Consider the following 13101-nt stretch of genomic DNA (forward strand, 5'->3'; position numbering starts at 1 on the left):
CTCCACTAAAAAACTGGAGTAAATTATTCAACAACGACGCTTATTATTGCATATTCAACAGAAAATTTACAGATATTAAGAATTTTGAAAATTCGAAAGCTATGTTTGTTTTTATCTATTTCGCAGTTATTTTGCAGTAAATGAAAATACAAATTTGGTTTATTCCATACTTATATTTGACGCTGGATATCTTTTTGAAATAAAACACCATTGCTAACGACGTATGAATATCCATAATTGTGTTATTCAAATTAAACGAACACACACACAACGAAGCAGCGGACGCTTACCTTACCGGCGCACCTGGTCCATGCTTCCAGTTTTTAAGTGGAGTACCAGTTGCTCATTTTCTTTTGTTACTTTGTATAAATGATTTTGGTTATTTTATGTATTTTGTTTGTTTATCTGTCTTCCATTTCTGGTCTTCGTTCCTCGACTACATTCTTTTGATTTCCACTCGAAACTTGGTTCCCTAGATTACTCTTACACACAACAACGAAAAGCACTTTTGACATCCGGAATCGTCCTCATAAATCTTATAAATATTTTATACGGAAACAGACGGTTTTGGAGTTACCATAAAAATATTCTCAGCCTTTAGCATTTTCCAACTTTCGTGGCGCTCAAGCCTAGATATGATCAATCATATACACGACATTCAGGAAGCCTATAACTTCTGATAAAGATGAAGCACAACATTTCTATTATTTAATAGAATACTAAACACAACATATTTTAAAAAAAATAAGTTATAATAATTGAAGCGTTTATTGCAGCTGTTATTGAAATCATGACAAGCATGGAGTTAATACAGAAATTTCTGGATACGATACATTTACTCATCCACAAGTCTTTGAAAAGAAAGGCCTTACCTGAACTTTAAAAAATACTGCTCGTAGCTGTGACCATTATGTTTTCAGTTATGTGACTGTTGCAGTTTTAGTTTCTCTCTGTTTTTCAAATGAACCCCGTTTTCTGTAAACCCATTTACAATTTCCTTTGTTTCGTATTCATAACCCCCTGGAATTTTTTCGACATCACGCACACTTTTACTTAATAAATGGAATATCTAAACTATTATTGGAAACGAAAATGTATTTATTTTTTTCTTGCAGTGCCTAACTTGACACGAATGGAGTCATAAATTGTAATGAGTTGTTCGAATTTTCATGGTAGTCCGGTATATGCATTTGAATGTCAAAGTCCTGAAGTAAAAACAAAATGTCTAAAAAGTGATAACCATAGTGATATTTCTAATAGTTGTATTCTATAGAATAATTATGCAGTAATTAGGTTGAAAAATTATTTAAAACCTTCACCGATCTAATATTTATAATTTGAAACGTTCAAGTTGTTGTAAAATTAAGTCCTGGTGCGTTATGAGAAGAGACGCACAGACGTTATAGACAATAAATCACAAAGGCTAAATCATTTTGTACCGTCACTTGATAATTTAACTATTTAGCATCATTTACTCCTTATTAGATTTACATTTTGTAAAACCTCGAATGAAAATTGTCCTTTTTAAAAACGACAAAAAATCTTATTCTACAAATGCCCTTGTATTTAAACTGAAAGCATTGATAAAATTGTCTAATTTCAGGACATTTGAACAATATGCAAGTATGATTGTCAGCAAAATGCATACAACAAGAGGCGAAATTTCTCAAAAGTTAATAGTGTCTGTAATTGAAGAATATGGGAATACAACACCCCTTTATATTGCTGGTAACTATAATCTGATGGACTTTATGGAACAAACGGCTTGTCAAGCAAAGCTAACAGATATATGGAATGGAAACATGGCGTGGAATACTTCTTTAGTAATGGTATGAAAATGAAGTCTACCAAGGGCATTCATTGGTATATTCGTTGGTTCTGATGTTTATGGTTTCTGAAATAAGGGTAAATGCGTTGTTTTATAAGCTAGTCAACATATTTGTGGACATTTTACCTTTCATTCTTTAAGATTATTGTGTAAATAAATTTAACCACGAACTAGCCAAAACTTTTATTACATGAAAAGGACGAAATTGCAAATTAATAACTAGATAGTTCAAGTATTGTCATTCAAAAACATATTATGACAGACTATAAAACCAAAAACCTAACATTTATACAGAAATGTTATTTCTTATTTTTAGTTTCATATTGGAATTACACATATATTTCATTATTCCATGATTAGATGTGACTACCTCTTATCTTGAAAGAAGTACGGTAATACGCTTCCGTTAAAATTGGAAGCTCGACATTACCACTAAGTAATTAGTTTATGTAAATTTGCAAGAAACTACAATTTTAAGGAGGTAGACTTAGGGTACGTGACACAACTCATACAAATCATAGGAACATTTGTATTCAGCGTTTTACCTCAATCATATGTAAGCATCAAAATAACTTGGACTGATTTCATCCTGTTTCACATGAAAGCTTGATAGGCTTTGATGAAATTGAATATGATACAAACATATCATTGATTTCAAGAGTTATGTCCCTTACCCTAGCTGTACCTCCTTAAGAAGACATTCTCTTGATACATTATTCGTTGGTATGCTATTGGCTTTTTCTATATTCACGATTAAGTATATTAGCTTTATTCGTATTGGCAAACTTACCTATGTTCTTCAACGTTTAATCGACAATCTGGTCAATCTTATTATCGAACTGCCACAATTTATATAATGCATTTCAGACATTTTACACAGCGTATCTGGTTTTATTCAGTCATATGATAATGACAGATCTTCACGATTAGGAACATGGTGGAATTTCGTTCCTTGAATATGTTGTTATAATATGGACGATTACTTAAATTTTAGAAGAAATTCGCCAGGTAACTGTACAAATTAGTACGATATGGTAACAAAGTTATATTGTTTATCCTGACGTATTTATTTTTCTTTCGAAATGATTTACCCTTATTATCATAACCAACAAAGCCGTATAACTAAGAACCGAATATAAAGAGCTTCAATTAGCATTCTCGGGAGAATAATCAAGGGAACCAAGGTAATAGGGTAATCAAAAGAATGCAATCCAGGGACAAAGACCAGACATGGAAAACAGACATACACAACAAAGAACATAAAGTAACTAAAATCATACATACAAAGTAACAAAAGTAAATGAGCAACTCAGACTCCACTAAAAACTGGGAGCATGGACCAGGTGCACCGGTAGGGTAAGCGTCCTCTGCGTTTTTTAGAAACACCCGCCGAGTTGCTCATAAAAAGTCGAGTCTGGCGTAGACAAACGAGGAAAGGAAATCTATGACCGCAGGATCCGAAGGGATGTTGCCACAGATGAAAGGAAAGTTAACAATTCTGAATGAAAAGTCGTCAAGTTTGTCGAACAGATTGGTCAATAATTTTCCTTTACCATCGATTTCTAAGTGTAGGTCAAGATATGAGGCTGACCTTACAATGTCTGTAGTATCCTTTATCTCAAGTTCTTTGGGGTAGATGCGATGTATCAAATCCCCGAATTTAAGATTGTTTAAAGATAATACGTCATCTATATTGCGGAAACTGAGATTAAAGGATCTAGCCAAACGATATTCTTTCCTTTGAATCAAATTAGCTATAAAGTCAGCGTCCTAAGAGTGACGAAATAGGTCTGCAAATAAAGGAGCACGATTTGTTCGCATTGGAATGCCGCCCGTTTGTTGAAAAATACGTCCATCACGCTGGAAAAATATGTTGTCGATTAAAAATTCCTGCATTTTGTGAACGTCTTCCTCTGTATATTTGGAAAATGATTTAAATTGTCGACTCTGGTTATTTGATTAAGTGACAGATACTTAATCACTACTTTTTCGTCGGCTCCATCAATTGCATGAATGAGTAATCAAGGGAACAAGGATTCAAGCTGATATAAAAAGAAAAACCCAGAGGCTAGAGACAAGATCGGGAAAAGAGACACTCTCAATACAATGTACATCAAATAACTAAAATTAACACGTAGAAAGAAAACAAAATTAAATAAGTAACCAAGTCTCCACTAAAACCTGGAGCATGGGCCGATACACTGGCAGTGTAAACGACCTCTGCTTTTCTAAAAACAAATGCCGAGTTCCTAATTAAATGTCATCCTCCGGGGAAAACGAATCAGGAAAGGGAAAATTTGACTCGGTGAACAAAGATTAAAAAATTCATTTTATCTTAATTAACTTCTTTCCGCCACTTCGCATATTTAATTTCAATTTGAACTGAGAGATTTTTTGCTTTATTACTTTACATTCGTTTATCAACATAACTGAAATCGGTATTCATTTGAAGGGTGTAATGTCGCATAGTCTTCATATTATTTTTTGATACCTCATGCCATTCAGCAAAAATTTATTATATACAAACCAGAAGTATTGAAATATGGAATCTGTTTTTCTTGCAGCTTACAGATTTCATATTTCTGTTTATGATTTTTGTGGTAGTAATTATAAGTGTTGGTATTGCAAACACTGCCAATATATACCCGAACTCCATATTCGATTGGTCAACATTGAAGAAAATCATGTTCTTTCCGTACTGTCAAATTCACAGGGAACTGGCGTTAGATTATATAAGATGTAAAACTATGAATGATTCTTTTTTTTAGTTTAGTTGCCGACCATCACGAAGTTGGTGGGATAGTAGGATACTTATTGTTTTTCTCTGTTTCTTATCATTATTTTAATTCTCTTGTCATAAAAAATATTGTAAATACCCGCCCTTTTTCGCAATGACAGCTCATCTCGTTGAGATAAAACTTCACACGAAGCTGGAACAATCTTCGAATGATGCAGAACTCGGACAAAAAAATTCCCTTGACAACAAAACTTAAGGTACTTATTTTTGTGTCAAGAACTTTGAACACTATTATCTCATAAAATGCTGATCAGATTTCGGCGACATTTTGTACTGACATAAGGTTCTTTGGTTTGAAAAACAGTTTGAAAAAACATCGCATGCAATTCGAACTTATATTCGCCAACGCGTTCGAAAATTAAAAGTTGTCCGAATTCGATGAAAATTGAAATCAAATTTATTTAAGCCGTAATTATAAATAATTTGCGACTCAATGGTAATTGTAATTACGTTGTTTCTGTCGCCGTTATCAAATTGGCCGCCAAGTGTGAAAAAATTCAAAGTTGTCCGATTTCGATGAAAATTTGTGTCTAGGAGGCTTATTCCTTATTGACGATTTGAAGTACTTACCGGCAGCCATTTGTAAAATTGTTGGCAACTGGGTAGTATACTTAACAATGTCTAAATTTGATGAAAATTCATATCTCGATACATTAGACCCGTTCAATATGCCCCTCGATTGACAATATGTAACTCAAGCGAAATAATACTGAAGTAAGAAGCTACTTCTATACTGTTCGCAAAACGTCAATCTAATTAGACCTATCACTTGTTCCATTCAGTCACTGCGTTTAGGAGTTAACAACACTTCATTCCTCTTTCTGTTGTATAACGCATTTCTGACCAGCCAATCAAATTTCGTTTTTCATGGCTTCAAAGCATTATTCAAAGGGAGAACCCAAAGATTCTGTTCAATCATACATGTAGTGACGCAATGTAACACTTGATAGATCTAATATTAATTAGGTTGGGGAAACGTAAATTGTGACTTTGTCTTACTTTTCTACGAATTATTTTTTGTTTTTGCTCCATTTTTGTTTTTAATTTTCAAAATGAAACGCAACTGAAAAGACTTAAATGTTTCTACAATATCACTGTGGTACACAATACTTTGGCTTATGATAGGTTTCTGGAAATAATAAGTGAAAATACCTATAACAATTAAAATCACAATTAACTTAATCTACATTAAATTGATAAAAAATAAACACAAAAAATGGCAAACATCGAGACATGGGTAGTCTTGATAATTTAATCCGGAATCATTAAAGGTAACGTCCCAGATCCACTAGGACAATGTACGGACAATCCAGTTTACAGAAATGGAACCCTCCCTGCCTGTCGGTGGCGTTTGATATGGTCACCATGATAGCAGCAGTTTATCTTGTCTTATTGAATATCTTTCTCATTAACGTATTGATAGCTATGTCTTCGTAAGATATTTATTAGTAAAATTTTAATTGGGATATCTTAGCTTGTTATTTTTACCCTATACATTGTGTTTACAGAATACAAGCGATATATACGCAAATTAAAATTGACTGAAATCTCCTAAATGATTGCAAGAAAATAATTAATTACCGTCTGATTCTTAGAGTGAATGATTGATCGATTGATTGTTGGGGTTTAACGCCCGAGCAGCATTATTTCAGCTATAATCAGGCGATGAAACATGAAAGGGATGATAAAATGAACATGAAATGATGAAATGAAAAAAAGGATGGGACACAAGGATAATAGGGTCGACAAATTTTGATTGCCATAAGATAAAAGGGATAGATAGGTAGTATCGGGCAATTTAGCCTCTTGTGACGGAGCGCAAAGGTTCGTACTCCTATCGAATACCACAGCAACGTGCGAGGAACGTGTCATCTTTCCCAACACGGTGCACCACTATGGTTTGCGGTCAGGTTTTCCGTATTATAGCCTGACAACCCAGCATATTACACGCTAGGGGTATCCCCTGGCTAGGTTTCTCAGCACTATTTAGTCGCCTTTTACGACAAACTTAGAGCTGCTGCAGGCCTATTCTTTTGACACCCGGACCTGCACGGGGCTAGAGTGAATGAGACATTTAAGACAAATGATCGCGTATACTGTAAACCACAATTTGTTTTTTTTTGCGACAGTTTAATTTTTGCGTTCCAAAGTGTAACACGAAAGTTAAATTGTCGTGAGTAATGTTTTCGAAGAACATCACTGCATGATTTGAGAACTATTGCGAAATTAAATCAGCGCGAGAAAGCATGATATTAGCAATACTTAAAAGACGAGGCAAAATGTTCATGGTTTACGCAGTATAGCATTAAGACATTTTAACAACAAGGATGTATCAACTTGATAGGTAATAAAGACAACAGTTGATGTTAATATCATTTTCTTTTACATGCAGTCGATTTAAAAATAATGTTCTCAATAAAAAATCGCTTCTAGATAAAATATCAGAGTGCATGCCAAGTAATTCCTCGCACCTCACCTTTACAATGAAAGAGTAATCAAGGGAACCAAGATTCTAGCGAAAATCTAAAGAATGCTATCCAGGTACAAAGACTAGACATGGAAAACAGACATCACACAACAAATAAAATAACATAACCAAAACAATACAAACAATGTAACAAAAGTAAATGAGCAACTTGGACTCCACTAAAAACTTGTAGCGGTAGGGTCAGGGTCCTTTGCATTTTTTTAAAAAGCAACCGCCGAGTTGCTTTTATATAACTAGTTTATATTGGAGGTTAATCGATCAACATAGGTTAAAAGAAAAAAAAAACAAAGAATTACGATTACAAAATCGAACAAATCTGTAAAGGTAGAAGGTTTATTTTTGTAGGCATGCTCCTTGTGGAGTTCCTAAAATTTTGAAAGTAATTGTAACATCATCTTATGACCTCAGATAAAAATCGTGTTAATTAAACAAATAGACCCATGCAGGTCCGGGTGTCAAAAGAATAGGCCTGCAGCAGCGCTAAACTTGTCGTAAAAGGCGACTAAATTGTGCTCAAATAGTGCTAAATAGCCTGGGGCTAGGGCGCTCTGCCCACAGAGCAAGTAGGTTGTGTCCCCCAGGTGGTGGAATTGGGTACCCCTGGCGTGTTACATGTGGGGTTGTCAGGCTATAATACGGAAAACCTGACCGAAAACCATAGTGGTGCACAGTGTTGGGAAAGATGCCACGTTCCTCGCACGTTAAAAAACCCTACTGTGGTATTCTCCCGAAGTAGGAACAATAGGGCTCCACCTCAAGAGGCTAAATTGCCAGACCCTACCTACCTCTCCCTATTTCCAGTGGCAATCAAAATTTCTGGGCCCCATTATCCTTGTGTCCCATCCCATTTTTCATTTCATGTTCATTTTATCATCCACCTCATGTTCATCGCCTGAATATAACTGAAATATTGCTGCTCGGGCATTAAACCGTAACAAACAAACAAACAAATAAACAAACATTAAACGAATACGACATATTGGTACATTTATAGGGTTTTACATATTCTGTGTTGTTTTTTCTAACTGTAGATACACATTCCAAAAAGATTCCACAACTACTTCCTTGTTTATAAATACTACAATATGCCAACCCTAGTCGCTCTTTTTAATGTGATAAACCTTCTGTATAGAATGATCAAACTATGTTGTGAAAAAAGAGGTGACAATGAGTCCAATAAGTTTGTTCTAATTGATTATATGGACAAGTTGCACAATTGATTAAATAATCTTGCTTATGCAAATAGAGAGTTGCTTTATGTCCACATGTTAGTAAAGTTTGCCTTCAAATATTTTGTTGTTTTGGGTTTTTGGTGTAGTCGGGATTGAAATAATTCGTTAAGGTTTGTTCATTTCTGGTGGAAATGGTTTTTATTTGATAAATCGTTTTGTTTTATTTGTTTTTACTTCTTTTTGTGCATTTAAGTTACGTACATCTTCTTGATGGAAATCACATTTATGTAAGAATGTTGATTCATGTGCTGTATTGTCACCATTTTGAATGGATATTTTATAGCTGCTTCGTTTTTCACAGAAATTATATCAACAGAAAAAGAAAAAAAACTTCTTTTATTGTTTTATGAAGCTGAATTCTGAAACAATCTGTGCTGACTTCATTAATATGCAAGGGTAAGCATTTAATTCGTGAATAATGCAATCATCTCTAAACATAGTCATTGAAAAAAGACTCTCTGTTGTTTGTTTACATGTCACGACAAAACCTAAAATCACCACAAATGTATAAAGTATTAACCGTTTTCCGCTTTATGAGGACCGTTTTATGGTGAAAATAACATTGATTTAAGACCACATGTCAAAAGATGTCGGACATCCTACCAAAACGATTGACTATTTTGACTATTTCTTTGATCATATTTACACATACATACAGGTAATTTATTCTATTTCTTTACATACAATTTAGCATATATTATAATATCACGTTCTGGGGTCTTCGGACCATTAGCTTAGACACCTCAATTAAAGTAAATTAATATAAATAATGTCCAGTCTGTGGAAAAAAAAACAGGTGATAAAATCGATTTCCTGTTACAACCTAACATCGATAAATTTGATTGGATGATTGAGTTGTAGATAAATCTATATTTTTTTCTTTAGAATTTCGAGTAACTCTGCACAAGACAGAAAGAGTTGGATCAAACGACTTGACATGAGACTTAAGAACATTCATGAATTTCATCATAGATCAGTCCTATTAAAAAACTTAATATCTGACACTTTATATGCATATTGAGCATATAATACCTTGCATGTCCATAAAGATGGTAACACTGTTACAAGATACGAAATGTTTCCAATATTTTTTATTTACTTTTTTATGAAGAACAATTAATATCGCTTTATGGAGATATGTAATGATCTACGCTATATGATTGTTCTGTTTACAAAAACAGATTATTTTTATTTTGGTGTTTTGACCTTGAATTTATTTTACTTTTGATAGCTTTGTTGGTTATGTGATAGTTTGTCATCAGTTGGCGTCTGCTATCAACGTCTTCTGAAAACTTTTCTTTAAATACCTTCTTCTCTCAAATACTCGACATATATTAATGAAAGTTGGCACGGGTAGACCTGAATAGAGTTTTTCCTCGCCTTAAAGTACAAAGCCAAGTGAAAACATAGATATAAAGCAGGTCCTAGATTCTAGAGTATGTCAATGTATGCATACGATCATTATTCGTCATGCTAGTTTGAACTGTTCTAACAATTACAAGAATGTGGAATGAAGTTCATCTTAAATTGAAAACATATTTATGACCGAAATGTTTCGCACTATCGAAGGTCTCTACACACTCAACAGACGGTTGATAGTATGTATTTATGTATATTTATATTTACAGTTTCTTTCAACGTTATCAAGAATACAGTAATGATTATTCTGACATAATCAATAAATGTTGTCAAATGGTGTGTACGGTCAAGTTTTTTTTTAAAGCACGATCTAAGACTCATTAAGACAAACACCTCTATCAAATAAATGCTGGTATGACAAAAGTCTATATGGGTTACCTACCTTTAATTTGTCCGTAATTCTTGTACAAGTTTGTGTCTGCCGTCTATGTGTTTACGGAAACTTTGTCAGAAGTAAGTTCTATATATAAAGTCGATATGTTCAAGTGGCATGTCCCCACAGACAGAAATTTGAAAACTAAAGAATAACAATGCGATACCGAAGCTTTGGGTATGGTTGAAAAAGCCAAAAAGTGCTTAAGGTGACATCATTTGTACGATAACAATATGACATCGTAGGAGTCTATTTGCTAGACCCGAAATGATCATTGGTTGGAACTGGAAACTGCAAACTATTTGTTCACTTTAAAAGACACATGTCTATACACTAAGCATGCTGGGCATATGGAAACATTTTCTGATAGTATATAACATCACTGCACCGCAGCATGCAATTCTCTGAAAGGAAGCTAATTAATTACATGTATGTTGATACATGGAATGCAGGACATTTCGGTAGTGGACGTTTTGGAGTATCACATTTTAGCTTAAGGCATTTCGGCTTTTGACATTTGAACAGGTTGACGTTTCAGTCAAAATAAATTTATTTCTTGTGTAAGTTTATAAGTCCTCGTAGAATAATGAATCTAATTATAGAGTGGTTTCCGCCATTTAGGTTAAAAAATGATGTTTTAAATCATTGGCGGATACCTGGTGGGGGGACTACTCTTAGTTTAGTGTCTGTTTTCTCCAAATGAGAAGAATTGTCATTTGTTGTAGTTATTTTACTAGAATATTCAGTTTGTTTCAAAACTCTTATAGTAGTTTTCTCTGGACAAAATCTGTGCAGGTTTTTAGTAATTAACCATATACATTTGCATCTTTATATCTTAATTAATTAAATATTGGGTTTGTGGAGAGCGAAGACACTTACAGGGGTTAAGTGAGTTGGAATCAGCGGTTGAAGAGGACGGGAACGATTGTTAAAGGTGCAGTGCACGGGGAGCAAAAGATATGGAAGCGGGGAGATTATTGTTGGGAACCGGGGATAAAATATAAAGGGTCGGGAAGCGGGAATGAAGTAACTCCCTGTCCACTCCCTCAATTCTGAATAAAATGTTTCTGCAAAGGATAGCAAATGAGCACTACATTTATATATTTTCAGCCAAAACTTCCTTCCGCCAAAATGTTCTAGGCTTAAGCATCCTCAGCCGAAATGATTTAAACCGAAACATCCAAGTCCTAAACGTCCACCGAACTGATACATGATGCCAGTACATGTAGTATAACATGTATACATTTAGGAAAGCTCGTTATGATAAAGTATCATAACTTCAAAACATATTGGATTTCCGATCCTACAGTGAGAATACACCCTGCACATTACTATTCCATTTGTTTATCAGATATTTAGGTTAAAGCAAAGTGTCTCAAAAACGTTCAAAATGTCATCATTTATTTCATATTAATGAAATATTTGGTTGTGAAAAAAAGCCATCAAATACTAAATATTGATTCAGTAATTAGTCTAAAGTAATTTTCGCTTCAAATCGTTTTTGTAGCTTGTAAAATTATGCTATTTTACGCCACACTTTATAATACGAGTCAATGTCTATCCTTATATCCATTTAGTGCCTATTTCTAATATAACATCTTCATATCGTCAAACAGTATATGTCGGTACAACCCCACCTTTAGCAACTGCGCACTCAGGTTAACTTTAGACACGGGTCGTGAGGAATTTCATATTAGGAGTGATTTTTCACTCTTTTGGGAGACTAGTTTTGGGTCTATTTTTTTCTGATTTAGGGTTAGTAATTACATGTCTCTCATGGACTCTGGTGTTTTTTAGGAATTTTTTTCTGGCATATTGAAATCATTTTAAGATTAGAGACACTTCTCTAATAAATGTCATAAATGTTACATCTTCCCAAGTCAGGGTTTTGAGCCCACGTTTGAGGGAGCGAAGGTGGACTCAAAACCCTGACTTGGCAGGATGCAAATATTATAGAGATAAACGAATTAAGCAATAATGTGTTAAATGTTTTTTGATGATTTTGGGTCAGATTTCTCATCTCCTTAGGCGCCGACCACTGTTTGTATTGGAGTTTGTTTTGGGGAAAAATATCTAACTAAAAAAAATAAAATCCCAGTCCCCCCCCCCCCCCGAGAAAACAAAATGATCTGTGTCTTACATAATTTTTGGATTCAGATATCACATCGAGTGGATATTTTCAGGTAGGGGTTTGAAATTCAAAGTTGCGATGCTCCGCCGTTATTTGACAGTCATGACTATTATTTTGATTGAATTAGGTAGCACATGCATTTCCTTGCTTTCGCATAAACAAAACGTGTCGATTTATTCACATTGTATTTCCCCAATCTTTCTGTGTTATGTTGATGATGAAATGCAATGATTTACAAGCTTTTAAAATTTAAAATCCTACGCACAGTACTACATGTACATCTAAATCTGGATGAGAGACAAATAAGCAAGTATATGGTCAGTTACTTAATAGTTTTGAAGATTTGATTAAAATTTATGTAATGATACATTTAATTTAGTACATTGGTCACACATGTTTAACGGACACTGGACGTAATTAAACTCGTCTTGACGGGTTTGTTAATTGGACTGCATGTTCCGAGCTTGTTAAGAACTACCCGTGTAGCCTTCGAGCATGCTTCATAGTAATAATACAGATAATTATCGCATTTATTATTTCATTTTATTCCACTTTTAGATCTGTGTAAATAAATATATTAATTGATCTACTTTGTACTGATATTTCTATGTAATTTTCCAAGTTGCTAATTTATGAAAAACAATTAACCAATACCGTATGATACATTTCTCGATCACTGTGCAAGTTACCGTCTAACTCTAGGAAATAGTAAGTAAATTGAAACAGACAAGCGCATTGCTTAGTAGAGGGAGTCTGAATATAATACATTAAAATTGATTAAGATCATATGATCAGTTTGTATATTTATTTATTGCTTACCGTTTACATTTTAT

The sequence above is a fragment of the Perna viridis genome, chromosome 3 (genome assembly GCF_037379345.1).
Source record: "Perna viridis isolate PV_CMFRI_1.1 ecotype Kerala chromosome 3, ASM3737934v1, whole genome shotgun sequence".
NCBI lineage: Eukaryota > Metazoa > Mollusca > Bivalvia > Mytilida > Mytilidae > Perna > Perna viridis.